Source organism: Fundulus heteroclitus, chromosome 8 (genome assembly GCF_011125445.2).
Source record: "Fundulus heteroclitus isolate FHET01 chromosome 8, MU-UCD_Fhet_4.1, whole genome shotgun sequence".
NCBI lineage: Eukaryota > Metazoa > Chordata > Actinopteri > Cyprinodontiformes > Fundulidae > Fundulus > Fundulus heteroclitus.
The window spans coordinates 745,361-761,958 of record NC_046368.1 but is presented as its reverse complement, the minus strand read 5'-3'; positions in this window follow the sequence as shown (position 1 = coordinate 761,958).

Below are 16,598 nucleotides of genomic sequence, written 5' to 3'. Positions count from 1 at the left end.
TGCTATTGATAATCTTTGATAAATCTTTAAAATTGATCTTCACCAACACTATCATTTCCTGACAAAACATGTATTTCAGCTGCTCTGTCTGGTAGAGACATATGTCAAAGAAGCTTGCAGCTGAAACAGAAGCAAAAAAAAAAACGAACAATAAAAAAACCGTTTGGACGGGACAAAATACTTTTCATTTGAAAGAGATACAAATTCCATTTTCATTAAATTCCACTTCTTAAATAAAATAAAATTGGAACATTACTAAATGTAAAAAGGTTAAAAAGATATGCATAATTTTGCAAGGCACTGAAACAAAAACAGTGACCAAATGGAAGCAAGTCATTGTAGAAAAAAAACTATGGCTTTGGTTCAGGCATTCATGTGTCTCCTCCAGAAAGACCTTTTAAAGTCCCTTCATTAAACTAAAAGTATAATTTGCCCAAGCCGGAACTAATGGAGTTCCCATCAGCCTGAGCTATACTCAGGCTTCAGTTCATAAATTTTATTTAAAATCTGGATTTACTCATCCGATGTCAAAGATGTTGTCAGCGTAGAAGCAGTTCAAAACACAAAACCGCTGATGGACATTCTCACTCAGGCCAAAATATCTGCATGTCTGGGAAACAGGCAGGCTGACAGGCACAGAGGACATATCCAGGGAGGACTATAGGTTAATCCAGCTCTAATGTTCTATAAATACTTACGTAGCGTGACTATCTCATTACTTTAAAACACATAGTGTCTGGAGTTGCTGGAAGAACTTTTATAACAGTGGGTACAATCCCAATATTGAAGCTACCCCCCTCCTAATGAGCACAACTATGGAAAGCTTGGCAGCTTGGGAAAAATTAATCAATAGTTCATAAACAACTGCTTCTATTCTAACTTCCTGCAAAAGACGGCTGTCCTGCAGTGCTAAACTTAGCTAAACTTGAAAACAGAAACTGTCATGCTTTTCAAGCCTTCCAAAGTCAACTATAGGTGTGTATATGATGAAATATTACCTTTGGCACTATAGCATATTCGTTTTATTGTAAAATATTAGCTGTTTTCTTGTGCCTTCACTGTGAGACTGTTTCTCCTCATGTGGGGGTCGCCCTAGAGTCGCTGCAGCATGGTATCAAAAAAGAACAGTTGTGGTCGCTGTGCAGAATAGGTGCTGAAAGTGTAACGCGAAAGGCAGAGGACCCAGAAATTCAGTCGAACACAAGGAGTGTTTCAAAACGTGTATTAAAAGAAATCTTCTGGTGGGAAACAGGAAACTGGCAGAAGCGCTATCAGGAACCACTATGAGGGACAGAAAGGTTAGACGCTGCTGAGAATTCAATAAAAAAACTGACAATCTCAGAAGTAAAGCCACTCTCAGGATCCAGGTGGAGTCAATGGGTCTGATTCGAGGTTCCTTGGGCTGCGTTGGGATTTCAGAAGGTGACGATGATGATATCACAACCAGGCTCGGACCAAGCAGGCAGCTTTGATCTCAGCACTAGGGAAAACACCTTGCAAGGGTTCTGTTAGACATTCAAGGGTCATACACATCTAAGACAAATCTACGAGCTGGGCAAGAGGCATGAGGCATGGGGCATATAGTTGGTCTTGGTCCAGAAATATGAATCCGATGAAGTGTCAGACAAGGGGAAGGCAAGGGAATCCAGAAGACGAGAACTTGATCATAAATGGGCGAGGCAGGGGAAAAAAAACACTGGACATCTGCTCACACAATGGCTTTCAAATAATCCGGTGCCCGCTGACTGAAAATCTTCAATATATAAAGGCATTGGAGCAGGTGAGGAGCTGATTGCATTGCTGCAGGAGGAGAGTCAGGACCTTCTCAGTCAGCCAGGCCAGAACCATAACAGAAAGAGCCTCTTCGTCTCAACTTTGAGCAGAAATGATTGCGCTCTACCTCACATCACCGCTCGTTGGACATGTTTACTGGGCAGGGGAGGCATCGTCAAGGTAGGTACGTCCTGCAGAGGTGTAGGTAATGACCGCTCTACGTAGACCGGTACTGAACCACTTGTTTTCCAGGACAGGGAGGAGCTGCTAACCTGACTCTCGCCAGATATATGTAGTTCTGCTGAGCTCCACACGCCTCTACACATGTGAGGAGCTCGGTGGAACAAAATCCATCTGACGAGAATCAGGTTAGGGGCTGCTGCTCAGCGAGCAGATATGCATAAAGCAAACAAAACTGTATCTAACTGATTCTACTTACCTACTTTGGTACCTTCTTCTGACTTTTGACTATTGAGCCGATGGGACAAGTGAATTTCTCCATTGTGAGATCAATAAAGCTTATCTTATCTTATCTTAAATACCACTTTGGGCATGATTGTGATGAAGGAATAGCATCATAACAAAGTGTAAAAAAGTGGATTTTGCATGATGTATGTAGGGTCTGTAAAAATTTAAGTCCAGAGCAGGCAATAATTCTGGACACAGATCTATTGAACACGAAAAGCCGGAGCATAATTCTTTTGCGTTCTTTCCGAGATTCAGGAGGAACACGTGGCAGCGGTGGGGGAAGGTCCACAGAGACTTGGTGTGGGGGGTTGAGGAGAGCAACGGTTTGAAGATACCAGCTCTTTGTTTATTTCTTTTCTGACCTGGGCGTAATGCAGACTTCATGGTGGACAGGCCAGAGAAACTGCGAGCAGATCAACAGAGGCGATCTAGAGGGGATTTCTCCAATATTCGAGGGAATGGGGAAGCAGAGCACTGGTGCATAGGATTACAGTCTAGGACTAAACTCAAAACAAACGGCAAACACTCCAGCATCTAGCTTGTGTCTGTTCCTCTTTTATGCTCCTCCTGATTGGCCCTAACAAGCTGCAGCTGCGGAGCCACACCCACCAGCCACACTTCCACACACCGACCTGCACACAGCACCGTGGATCCGACTGCACCCCAAAATGTTGTAAATAACATGCTGACAACATGCACAATTAAACTTTGCAAATTTATGAAAAGCTTGTAGTGTCTCCCACTGTTTATATAGAGGATGTCTCCAATTACTAAATTATTAATATGATGAAAGGGGTGTGTGTGTGTAGGAATCTTAATACCACTCTTACCACTGCCCTCAATTGTAGCATTACATAAAACTGTATTTGCAGGTATATGAGATTTTTATGAAATTATACTTTCGCACCGGCAATTAAAGACAAAACTCTTGATTGCCTGAATTTGCTGACACTGATAAAGAGGACATTCAATTTGAACCCCTTCCAAAAATAATGCGAGCGTACAAAATGTTAAAAGACATTTTCTCTGTGTAAGGGAGTTTTCTGAAATATTTTTCTGTCTGCTCGAGGCAGGACAGTCAGAAGCTGCATGTCTCCATGTACCTGAGGAAAGCGCCAACCTGACACAGCAGGGTGTGAGAGGAGATGGATGTCAGCGGTAAAATGCCAGACAGCAAGGCGCAGAAATGAAGCACACTGCTGGAAGAGGAGGAATTTCCATGGGTGTATGATGGATTGTGTGTCAGGAATCGAGAACATGCGAGTGTGTCGGTATATGTTTGTGCATCAAGTTTAACCAGGGAGCGATCGTGCGAGCTGATACACTTCTGATCTCATGCATGAACTCGGTGGCAGAACAGATCACAATAATAAATGCTGCTTAATTAACTCAACAGAAACAACTTTGACAGCAGTTGCAATTTCCTACTGAAATTCTGAGTTTTCTGCCAATTTTCTGCTGTTCAGCCTGTGCCAGTGACAAATAAAGTAGCAAACAGTTTCAGCCAGGAAACATTTATCCCCTCTTATTAGATGCACTCGCGGCCTCACAACAATATGTGTTTAAACATTAAAAAGACACACATTGTCAGCTCATACATAAACATTGGGCACTTCTAAAGGCAAGGCCGGCTTTGCACAAGCTGGCAAATGAGCAGATTCCCATCAAAGGGCTGTGGTCAACACCCAGATTTTGTCTTTATGTCTACACCTCCACGATCTGAGCTAAAAAGAACAGACACGCTACCAGCAGCAGGTTAAATGAGCTGTTTGCTCTGTCCAAATCGGTAATAAGGAATTATGTTAATGTGGCCGCTGACAAATTGTTCATATTGAAATGACAGTTGCTGAACATGAGAAAGTTGAGGTAGATGGTGTTCGGTTAGTTTGTAGCCTTTGCAAGTGATTGTTACTGACATCAGTGCTCATTAGTAGATGAAATGAGGCCACGTAGAGCTACTGAGCGTCGTTTATTTTACCTGCCCTGGCTTTGCATCATTAACCTTACTTTGCGCTCAGGTTTAGATTCCTTGTTCTAGTGAATCAGAAATTGTATTTGTTGAATAAATGATTACATCACTGCATGGGGATATAAAAAAACTGAAGGATGATCCTTTGGCAATGAAAATGCATGTTTCAAAAAACAAAAACGCTACACGATATTTACTGTGTATTACTGAAAAAACAAAAACAAATGACTTGTGGTGAATTTCTCAAGGTCTCGGGGTTCAGCAAGATGGGAAAATGTAAGATGTGTTCCTTTTTTGACCAGCAGAGCGTTGGAACGCTTACATGGATGTCTTTTTTTCCCAGTCTTTTCCTCAGTGCTGAATCATGAACACTGACCTTACCGAAGGCAAGCGAGGCGTGCAGTGCTCGAGATGTTTATTTTTTATGGGTTCTTCTCTAACCTCCTGAATGAGTCATTTGTCGTTGGACACTATTAGGGGGATTGTTGCATGCCAGCCACTCCTACTTTTCCATGTTTTCCCTCTGTGTGAATAATGCCTCTCTCAGTTGTTTGCTGGAGTCCCAAAGCCTTAGAAATGGGTTTGAAACCCTTGGAAGACAGAGAGATGTCAAACATTTGTTTTTCATTGGTTCTAATCTGTAAAAGTATTTAAAGTGTTGAGAGCTGGGTTTAGTGACACACTGAAATGCTGACTTGGTGGATGTAAGAATTACTTTTTTTTACCTTTTAAATCTTTGAGGTTGTTCAGTTGGAGGTATTGCTTCTCAGCCTCAACTTTAGAGTTAATTGTTAAAAAAAACACACACAGAAAGCAGTTCACACATTAATCTGCCAGACTTTGGGTCCTTCTAATTTTTCACTTTACCGCAGCTAAGATTACAGCTTGAAAAGTGTGGATTTTGGAATAACTGTTTTAGAATTGACTATATTTTCAAAAAGGTTTCAAGGGTGGAAACTGTGCCGCCTCAGTGGAGTTGTCAGGATCTTGTGTTTTAAGTAACAGAGGAGGTCCAGTTCATCCAGTCTGTCACTGAACTGTTCCAGAAGGACCTGCCACCAGTAAGGGGAAAAAATAAGGTCACGTAAAACTTCTCAATGCAGAGAATGATTTCTCTGTTCATGGATTTCAAAGTGCGGCTTTTTATGGCTCCGAAACCAGACACTCTCCACAATGAGGACGGAGAACTGCTCAGCAAAACGACTGCTGTGAATACTAATGTCGGGGATGACCTAGACAGAGCGTTTGGCACAGCCTCAGAAAAAGATGGCTGACCCGAAATGAGTCCGAGAAGAAAACAAAAACGAAGGGAACACAGAGTTTAAAACAGAGGACAGTAAGTGAGCAGATGGAGGACAAGATCTTCATTGATGGATAGTGGAGGTGATTAAACCGATGACTAAAGTAGGACATAAAGGAAACAAAAGCAGACAAAGTATCTGGATGACGGAGGGAGTCGACTCCTGGTGTAAAAGGCAAACCTGCGTCACACATTGAACCCTCCTCTCTTTCCTCAGGGCAGCCCTTGTTATTTATCACCAGTGGACGGATGCTTCATTAGAGCGAAGCCAAGCTGGGCTCGCTGTTCAAGTGAGTCATCCGCCGGTACTCTGTTTCACATCCGTTCTCTGCTTGGCAAAGGCAGCAGGATGGTAATTGTCACTTTCCTCTCGGTTAACGGGAGTCCCATGATCACGTCCACTGCCCACGCCCCTGTGACATTCAGCCGCCTGCGACAAATGAGCTGCGAAATCCCGGAGATGATGTGGAGGATTAAACCTCTTAATTCACTCGCATGACGAGGAATGCTGCAACAAAAGGGGTTGACAAAATTCAAGCAACACCCTGCAGATTAGCTCAACCCAGCTGTTATGTAACTTCTTTCTCTCTCTCTTTTTTTTTTATAAAGCTGAAATCGTTTTTCTCTGACCTCTACAGCAGGCATTGTGAACCATCTAATAGTTATTCAGCAGATGCAATCAGGAACTCAGATTTCTTTAAAATTAGGATTTTGCATTACAGGATCAAACCCTAATTTATGGAGTCTTTACCCAATTAAAAAACACTTTGGTTGCCTTTACTGACTGTGTAACGGGCTATATAAATGATTTATCTTCCCATTTATATTTGGCTGTAGAGCTGGTCTTAAGCAAATAACCCAAATAAGCAGGTCTTTGCAAATGACAGTTAATGGGGTAAGATTTTACCCCATTAGCTGAACCCCCTTCAGCAACACAGTGGAAAGATGGTTTCTTATGCACCCTAAACCTTTTTTTCAGTGTAGCAAACTCAGTCAACTTGCAAAGCTTTTGTTTTTTATCTTGTCTTGTGTCCATTGTGACCTATGAGATTTATGGCACATTTGCCATTGAAACACAAATGCCAGCTTTGCAAACGTTGTACTTATCCAGCCGTTTGGGACGTTTCTTTAGCAGTTTCTTTGTTAAAGGTGTATTGGGCTTTGGCATCCTGTAAGCAGCACAGCTACCAGCTCTGACCCGCTCTTCCATCTGTGAGCGGAGATGAACCACCACCCCCCCAGCCAACAGCTCGGGTAAGTTGCACCAGTCACCTCGGACACAATGTGAAAAGAGGACATGTCCTGGTAAAAGAAGACCAGAACCATATTCACCCTACTTTACATTGAGAGGTCCCAGTGGGTTATAAGCTTTGGCATATGCAGACTCCCCATGTGGCCTAGTGGCCTGTCCACAGTTACCACAAAATGCAGGCTATGTGGAGAAACAAGTGACCCTGATGCATGGGTCCAAGGACAGGCTCAGCTAGGGGGGCAAATGTGAGACTTGCATGCTAGAGTTTAATTGGGATCTTGGTGGGAAATCCACACCTCTGGGGCAAAATAGAGCCCAGTATCCATGAGATCTAGAACACATGTGGACCTTACTGCAGATACAGTGGGCAGTCCACATCTGTGGGTTCAAGTAACCCACCCAGTATGAAATAGGCAGCATGTATAGGTGCAATAAAGTGGGGGCCAGGCAGGACAAGAGTGGGTAGCTAGTTTCTGTGAGCCTGAATAACAGTGTCTGAATGAACCCCATAATATAGGGTCCAAGAGGGACTAGAAAGCTACAAAGTGCTGGTGCATATTATGAGCTGAGCTCATGTCAAAGTGTAGGCATATCCTGCTGTGTAACTGCTGACCCTGCATGGCTTAGTGTGAGCAAACCAAAAATCAGCCCAGCCATTGGAGGAACTACAGAGAGATGTTTGTGGGGCAAATGAAAACCTGGTAAACATTTACCAACCTTGTGGGCCGAGGGTTCTTCTTGCTCTGTGGATAGGTTCCTTTTAGATTGTTTCATTAAATCCTGTTTCTCTGTCTTAAGATCCAGAGCGTGTCTCAGGAAACACCCGGGGCTGCTCAGGTCTTACAGTACTCAAACGTAGCTATCTGTCCTCCTTGATTTGTCACGTCAAAATGTTCCATGGCTCCATTCATAGTGTCAGATTTCAATTCCCTCCTGTCTGTGTACAGTGAGCTGCTTCAGCAAGTCTCCCTTAGAGCAGCTCCGGATGGTCTCGACAGTGATGAGGACGGCCTTTTGCTCTACAAAGCCAGCTATTACTGTCAGCTCTGTCATCTGCTCGGCCCTGAACAAAAGCCGGCTCTCTTACTGACGGCAGCGCAGAGAGGAGCCGGAGACAAGCTCTTCCAGCTATAAGGTCAAACAGTCACATCCCTCTGTGCAGCGCTCACTGACAGGAAACGCATTTAACACAAGCGTACTTTGATTGAGTCGGTACGGATTTATGCCCACTGCTCATTTTAGATCAACAAGAAGCAATTTTCTAATAAATAAACAGGATGTTTCAGATATAAACGTCTCTTAGTCATTTTTGCTGTTCCAGGCAGATGCCTTAGATTTGCATGCGCTGTTTGTAAAAGATTTGTCATCTCTAATCAGTTTACCCCTTTTTACAGAACGTAAATATTAAGGGATCAAATGCTTCAGAGATTTATTTACAAAAATAATATTCAGTTCTATCGCCGCACCCCACTGGTTTCAATTGCATTTCAGGAAATTCTCAGAGCAGTTTGCAAAGGCTTGTTGTAATACACAACAAAGGCGACCTAATATTAAATAGGAAGTGGAGTATTGCAATTAGAATAGAGGGAAATCTTTTTTGGAAGCAAAACACTTCTGACTTAAAAGGAGCAGCATTAATGATATCGTTTAGCTTGGTGCATGCTCCTTAGTTGAGAAGACACATCATTTATTGTGTCTCTACTAACTCTTCCTTCTTGGTCACTCCATTGGTCACACTTTTTTTCTTATTATAATACTGGATCGTACTTGATCTTTATGTTATACAGGTCTCTCCAAGTTTAATTGTGCTACAGCAAGGAGTGAAAATCTTTGTTCTTCAAGTCTCCTCAACAGCCATTAGATGTTATCTCCTTATTTTGTATTCTCCTGAAAAACATGTGAAAACACTACTGGGACTTTAAAGGAACTATGCCTGAATACATTTTTTTTATTAAGAAAAAAGCTTTTTTCGCTGAGCTAAAAGACATAATTTGCTAATAAAAATTGAGGTCGAGCAACTCCAGGCTTTCTTTTGGTAGGAAGCAGGGAACTGTGGACAACCAGGGATGACTTTTCTCTGCCAATGGCAAAACGAGGTGCGGAGCCATTGCTAAGTAGCAGGTCCTCCAGCGCATGCATGACAGCGTATGTAAACAAATCAGCACGGTAGGCATGTAAGCGCTGACCATCCACGTAAGAAAATATAATTTACCCGAGACATAGCCATTTATGTCAAATAAAAGTCCCCCAATGAGGCCATGTTTCCTCCAGAGGATTGTGCATGAGCTTCAGGCGTGTGTTTGGTCTGATGCATGTTGAGGGTTTCTCATTGAGGGGGAAAATTAGCATTATCATTAGCGGGGCTTACAGTTTGAACAAAATTGTTCTCCTCACTCGCCGTTCGAATTTGTGCAAGATCAGCTATAGTTCCTTTAACTGGAACTGGGAGCTTTGGTCAAATAAGATTTTCAGCAAATCACACTCCAGTTGGGTCTGCCATGAAACAAAGGCTGAATATGTGGGAAAACAAAACTAATGTCTCCTGCTAAATATGGTGGAGGATCTATGATGCTGTGGGCCTGTTTGTCTTCCAAATGCTATGGGAACCTTGACAGAGTGTGTGGCTTCATGAGGTTTTTGAAAATATAAAAAGCTGAATTGCACAACAGTCGTGGCTTCTGCTAGATAGCTAGAAATGGGAAAAAATTCACTGAGTCTTTTAGAACATATGGCCAAATCAACAGAAAGGGTACGCCAGACACAAAAATAACCGTACTTCATGGCAACCTAAAGAAGGAAATACACCGGATGCGTTGCGGCGCGTAAGCGCAGCATGCACCCGTCCTACGCTTAGGTTAGCTTTTCATTTTAATCAGTCAATATATGTACAATATATGTACAATAAAAGCATAATACCCATGTACAACAGACATATTTAGGCTACGTGACAGCTAAATTAGATTGAAGTTCTAATTTCAAACGCGTATGCCCTACTGTTTGACAGAGGATGTTATTCTCATTTATTCCCTGCCAAAGGTCACTTCCGAAAGCCTCCCAAAAGTCGAGACTCAGTTTGGCCACAAGGTAGTAGAAGTCACCTTGTCGACGCTGCTGATTGATGAGATACTGAGCTTTCCACCTTTCCTCACGCAACAGTTCGTCAACTAGAGAAAGGAAGGCCAAGGCACGCCTTCTACTTGGTGATCTTTCCATGTGCCGATATTTCTTTCAGAGCAGAAACACGCAGCTATGGAGCGTACTTTGGAGCATCTGTTATAAATTTACACTTTTAAAAACATGGCTGTGAGCCGCCCTGCATTTTTACTGGTTTAACAAAAAAACCCGATATGCTGTCTGTTACAGTTTGTAACATGTTATTTTTTTATTGACAAAATACATAAATGCACTCCGACAGATGGTAGCCTTTCACTAATTTTTAGCCAAAAATTATAATAGTAAACAGAAATGAATTAACTTTAAAACTTTTCACACATTTTATCAGTTATGCTGTAAGTGGGCTGCCTCTGCATGGTAGAGTTTACGCCGGGCTCACACTGAATACGGTGGATATACGGTTCCGGCGCAGCAAGGAACTCAAATAATTAAAAATCAATGTGTACACTCCAGTTACCGAGGCCGCGCAGCACTGCCAAAAAATACGCAAAAAGGAAGTTTGACCTGATGCCACAGCAGTGCCGGATCAAGTACCCGAAGGAAAATGTTGGGCGCTAGACAGGATAAAGTTCCAGTAAATTTCAGAATAAAATCACCCCCAACTTATGCTAACTTGACTTGTGGAAACACAAGAAATAGGAGGAAACAGAGGGGACTTTGGAAGGTGTGCCCACGGATAATGAGTTTTGCTCTAGAAAACGTAAATCATAGCTGTTTTTCTTTTTTTTTCTTTTTTTATGAGGGATAGCAACAGGAAGGACCACATGAACTTCTGCTCTCACAGCGCCCTTTCTGCAGCCGGAGCCGCAGCTGTTTCCCTAAGGGCAGTGTGACCATAACCTGCACTGTAGTCAGTGTGAGCCCTGGGTTATTGCTGAAACTTCACAAAGCACTTTTTCTGTTTCAATTAAATTAAATCTTATTTATAGTGCACCAACTAACAACACATGAAATCATACAAACAGGTTGGTTAAAAAGTTTTTTCTGTTCTATCCAAGGAAACCCAGCAGATTGCATCGAGTCGTTGACTTGTAGTATTCACTCCTCCTCAGAGAGCGCCTAGCCAAAGTGGACAGTCGGCTGCATTGTGTTGTCAACTTTGCAACAATCCTTTATACCGAGCAAGCGTGTAGAGACCTTAGAAATGAAAACGCCTAGAAAAATATGAAAACGCCTCACAAAAAAGCTGTGACGCAAAAACATTTTAGTGAGTCTTATTTAAAACACTGAAATGTGAACCAAAATCTTATTCGCTTGCACAAAATAATGTGTTTTTCTGGGCAAACGAGAGAGAAAGAATGAAATTTAAAAAAATGGCTAAAATAAAAACGTACAGGAAAAAGCGAGCTGCTGTTTTGCAGACATGGCAGGAGATGAGTTTTCATGTTCGCGTGCCCTCTATCGTGTAAACAGGTGGATTTATGGTGTTATAAAGGATGAGCTAACAGGGCAGTCCTCCAATCTCATTACTGCTTCAGAATCACCGCTGAGACTAATGGTATTTGTGTCTTATGATTCAGCCACAGTTTATGGGTGTGTGTATTTGTGAGGCGGAAAAGGCTTCTCCGTACGTGACCATCATGTCTATCCCCACCTTGATTCACCTTCGTTCGGCAGCTCTCCCCCCCCCATTTCTCCTCTTTTCCAACCTTCTCGGCTTTCTGCATCGGTTTTAAGATCGTTTCCCCGATGACATATTTCAACTACTTTGTCTAATAGCTGACAGTGCTCTCTGGTTGGCTGAGAAACGGTGGTCTGACTCTTTAAGAGTCACCAGGAGGAGAGAGGGAGAACTGATGGCAGGAGGAGGAGGTCTGAAGACATGAAAGAGATGAGAGGAAACTGAGATAAAAGGGGGATAAAAGGTGTAATGGAAAAAGCACAGGAGGGTGTAACGTCTGTGGCACTGCAGGTATTCATGTACGGAGAGACGGTGATTTAAACCATGTGCTGCTAGGTAAATTAGAACCTGACTGAATGAAAAGACAGTTGATCCCTGAAATCTTTAATTGGCTGTCACCACAGAAGAAATGAGTGTTAGTAGTCACTGAACAGCAGTCCACTCAGCAGGAGCAGAGCTATTCCCAGTTGCAATGGTTCTCTTATTGGGTCCAAGGCGATGCATCTCTTTTAGCACCAGAGAGAAGCTCAGACAAGCAACACCATCGTTTCGATTCATCCGGTTGTACTAGACACATTAGTATTCCAATAATGTCTCTAACATTTATTCTAGTGTACGGTTCAACTGAGCAAACAGCTGAAAAACTGCTTAAAACATAATATAGAACAGACAGGATATAAAGATATCTATGCAGCTCCTGGATAGACTTCGTTCAACCTCTTAGTACTCTTAGAGACTCCAAATGCACAACAATGTACATGAAAATATTTAAGACTAAAACAACACGCGCGTACTATGCTAAATATTCAGTTAAAACTGACAAGATCTCTTTTAATACCTAATGAGTGCTGTTTACAGACCTATTGAATCAAATTTCTTATATATGCTAATGTGTTTTTCATCTAATTTTATCAGTTTCTGTAAGTCCCGACCTTCGGCAGACACTGGAGAAATCACCAACCAAATGTGAGGTACACAGGCTTAGTCTTCTCCTCTAAGCCTGCGGTCCTCAACCAGCAAGGTTGGAGGTCTGGCTCTGCCTCAAGTAGTGTTTAACTTCTTCTTCTTTTTTTCAGGAATGACGGAGATGAGATATATGGATTAGGGCCTCGTCTGCAGTAAAGTAGATTCTGCTCCAGACTGAGCCAAAAATGAAGGCCCTTCATTAATTGGTCTGTCTGTATTTCACCCTCCACCTATGGTCATGGAGAATAGATTATGATGGAAAACCCAAGACCACGGATACAAGCATCTTAAATAAGCTTCCTTCACAGGGTTCAAATCCTGGGGTCTTTCTGCATCGAATTTGCATGTTCTCCCTGCATGCATATAGACGATGGATGGATGGGTGGGTGAATATTCATTTAACATGGGGGAGGGGGAGTTGTTGGTCCTGGCTCCACCTCCTATAAAGCTGTCAGAATACAAAGTCCTTTGCCATTTGTTGCTTCTGGGGCTGTTTAGATGCTGACTGGTCGGGTTGGAAGCAATGTTCTGTCATGGCTAAGATCTTTTTAAGTAAGAAAATGAACTCTGTCACAACAAAAAATGGTTCAGGGATGGTTTGAGGAGCACAACAGTGAGTTTGAGGTGTTGATGTAGCCTCCAAATCCCCCAGATCTTGGTTCAATTGAACATCTTTGGGATGTGTTAGATCCAAGGAAATGCTGCTCACATCTTTGTGTCATATACTTTAGCATGTCTTCGGGTGGCAGGGGGGTCTATTCGCCAATTAAAAACCTTTCCCCTGAAATCTCAGGCCAAGTCAAAGTTTTTCAAATGAACTGTTTTTCCTTTTTTCTTTTCCTGTGCGTCAGGACCAGGTGTCCATGGGGCCTCCTCTGTTCAGTGACTTAGATCAGACAAACAAGCGGTGCTTATATTTCCTCCTTTATAACTCACTGCCCTGTCGCCGCTGCAGACTTAGCAGAATTGTGTTCTGGTTGAGTGGTTCCACTGGAGTTCACTGGTGTCATTTGAGCTTCTCCCAGAACGAATAAAGCTTTGCAGCAGGAGCATTAAAATGCATGTGAATGAGAAGGTGCAGGCAGCAGTGGTTATCCTCCCAGAGGCTAAATGATGAATTATTGAGGCTCACTCATCTCTGTTTACTTAGACAAATGTGCCCTTTATATATATATATATATATATATATATATATATATATATATATATATATATATATATATATATATATATATATATATATAGCATATAGGATATTTAAATGAGAGACGCAGAGGTTTTTTAAAGCAATAGGGTTGAAATTTTTTGACATGCCCAGGTGTCAGCTTCAGCTTTATTTCTCATGCTCATCGTCACAATGCTCTTTGCAGTGTAAACTTTGTTTGTGGGCATAACAACTATTAGAAACCATGTGTCCTTTTCAAGGAGGCCAGTTTTGGCTCAGTGAATAACACGATGAGGCCTAACCTCCAGACAGGATCTGTTTGTCCTGGGCAGCAGCTTTTTTTTTCAGTCAGCGCATCAGCAGTTATCAGCAGTTATCGGTAAAAAAAAAAAAAAAGACACACTGGAATAAATGCATCTTTTACCGAACCATACCATCCTTATTTATAAAGCGCTTAAAAACAGCCAACAGCTGAAACAAAATGCTGTACATTGCTACAAGCTAAAACACATCTATTAAAAAAGTGCATGAAAACGCTTAAAAGAAACAATGAAACCAATTTAAAATGAAAGCTAAGTCTCGCTAGTGGTGAAAGCCAAAGATTAATTGTGGGTTTTAAGGCGAGTTTTAAAAGTGGACATTAAAGGAGCCCCTCCTATGTGCATGGGCAGGTTATTCCACAATTGAGGAAAAAGGCCCCGCCCCCTCTGAGCTTGCTCTTAGACCTCGGTTCCTCCAGGAGATGCAGTTCAGCTGACCTGAGGGGCCGAGAAGGCGAGTAGGGATGAAGAAGCTCAGCAAAGTATGGCGGGGTAAGGTCATTCAAACGCTTACTGGGAGCGTGTACTGGGAGCCAATGGAGTTGCATCTTTATCAGAAAGAAGGATCCAGTGTTTCTTTGAGAAACTTGTTAAGAAGCTTATTAAGAAATAGATCTAATTTCTTTAGGACCTTTATAGAAAGTCACCAGCTCTTATCATGGCTGCCATTTAGATAATTTTAGTCATTTGGAAGCCTTCCTAAGCACAGAGAGGACTATTAGACTTGTCTGCACACCTCAGTCAAACGATTGTTCTCAGCATCCTTGAGTGTTCTGATTAGTGTAAGTGGTGATTATAACAGCTCCTACCATCTCAGAAACAATAGCACATCAGAATGAGTAGACCCTGAAAATGGCAAAAACAACAGACTGGTCTTTTTTGGTCCAGACGAGTTTTATTACTTTATAATACTACCACTACAACTAATAATAATAATTATAATAATTATTATTATTATTACTATTATATAATTATTATTATATAATAATTATTATTATTATTAAAAGGAGGGACATGATTCAGATTCAGTGTTTTAAAGCTTTTAGACACCAATCTAAGTTTTCCAAGAGTTCAAAGAGCACTCGCCCAAAGTCTCTGCAGGTGTTTCGATGTCCCTGTGAGAAACTGCATCAGTCATAACATCTATTTCAAATCTTTTCTTAACCTAAAGTGCTGCCTGGTGTAAAAAAAAAAACTTTGATTTACGTCATAACACTGAGATCCAGCAACAAAGTGGGAGTGCTTTTCTTGTGCTGAGATAATTCAGCTTGAACATGTTTCTATCTGGGGAGAAGATATTCTCCTTTTTAGAAGCTGTGAACCTCTGTGACGTGCTTGGACACTGAGGTGTTCTCACCTCGTGCTTTAGATCAGCCGCTTCTGTGCGATATTTCCATGAGCCTTGGCAGAGAGCTGAGAGAAACAGCATCTCACCACAACCGTATGTCGGATCCGGCAGCAGCTGTGGCTCCATCTTTGTTTTCATACTTACCTCTGATTCTGCAAAGCCCCATTAAAGTATCGCACAGTACACACCAGGACACGCAGAGGGCCTCCCACACGCTAATCCGCAGTCGCATCTCCAAGCCTTTCTGAGTTTGACCAAGTCAGCAGCGCTCCAGCCCACATAAATCTAACAACCGGCAGAAATCATGTTATTTTCTATAAACACCAGTACTTCATTCCTTCTTGTTTGCATTTTATCAAAATGTAGAATTGATGTTGATATTTATTTAATATTGAACCTCTATTGTTTGTCTAAGTGATAAGTATCATGTACAGTTCCAGGTCTTTTAAAGATGTATTTCAACCGTTTGTATTTCTGTGAGCATCAAGTGTATACAGTAAAAAAACTTCAATGGTTTTTAAAAAACAAGAATTTGCAGCGAAAGTTTGCATTTATTGTGGATTATCTCTAAACCACACATGACACACACGCATACACAGTACTGTGTAAAAAGTTTAATATATTAAGTGTAAATTTAAATAATTGTTTATTTTTCTCACTTTGAAAAATGCAAAGTGAGCAAGCAAGAAAAATCTAAATCGCATCAATGTTTGATGTTACTACTCTTAGCCTACCAAAGAGTGGATGATGAGTGGATAATAAACTTCTGAACTGAAATCTTTTGACTTTGACGCAGTCATTCAAGGTGGAGGTTGCTTGCATGCTTAAGGCTGCATTTCAACCAATAGAGTTGAAGATTTGGTCAAGATGTCCTTAATGTTGAGAAATACTGGCAGATACTTACTCCTCATCCAATACCATCAGGGAGGTGTTTGGCCCTGAACTGATTCTGCAGCAGGACAACAATCCCAACAACAGCATAAAGAAGGACAAAAAGATCCACGCAAGATCTGTGGTTTGTTCTCCTTGATGTTTGGAACAACCTACCAGCTGAGTTTGTCTTGATTCATAGCCTTCAATGATGTCTTGGCATGATTCTGGCAGGGTCTGGGAATGACCCACTCCCAAGGGTGGGGGAAAGCCAACCTAATGGAAAATAAAACCATGATACAGGAAGAAGTAAGGAACCTAGAGGAAGAGCAGATAAAGGCAAAAGTTGTAGAACTAGGAGGCATGGACAAA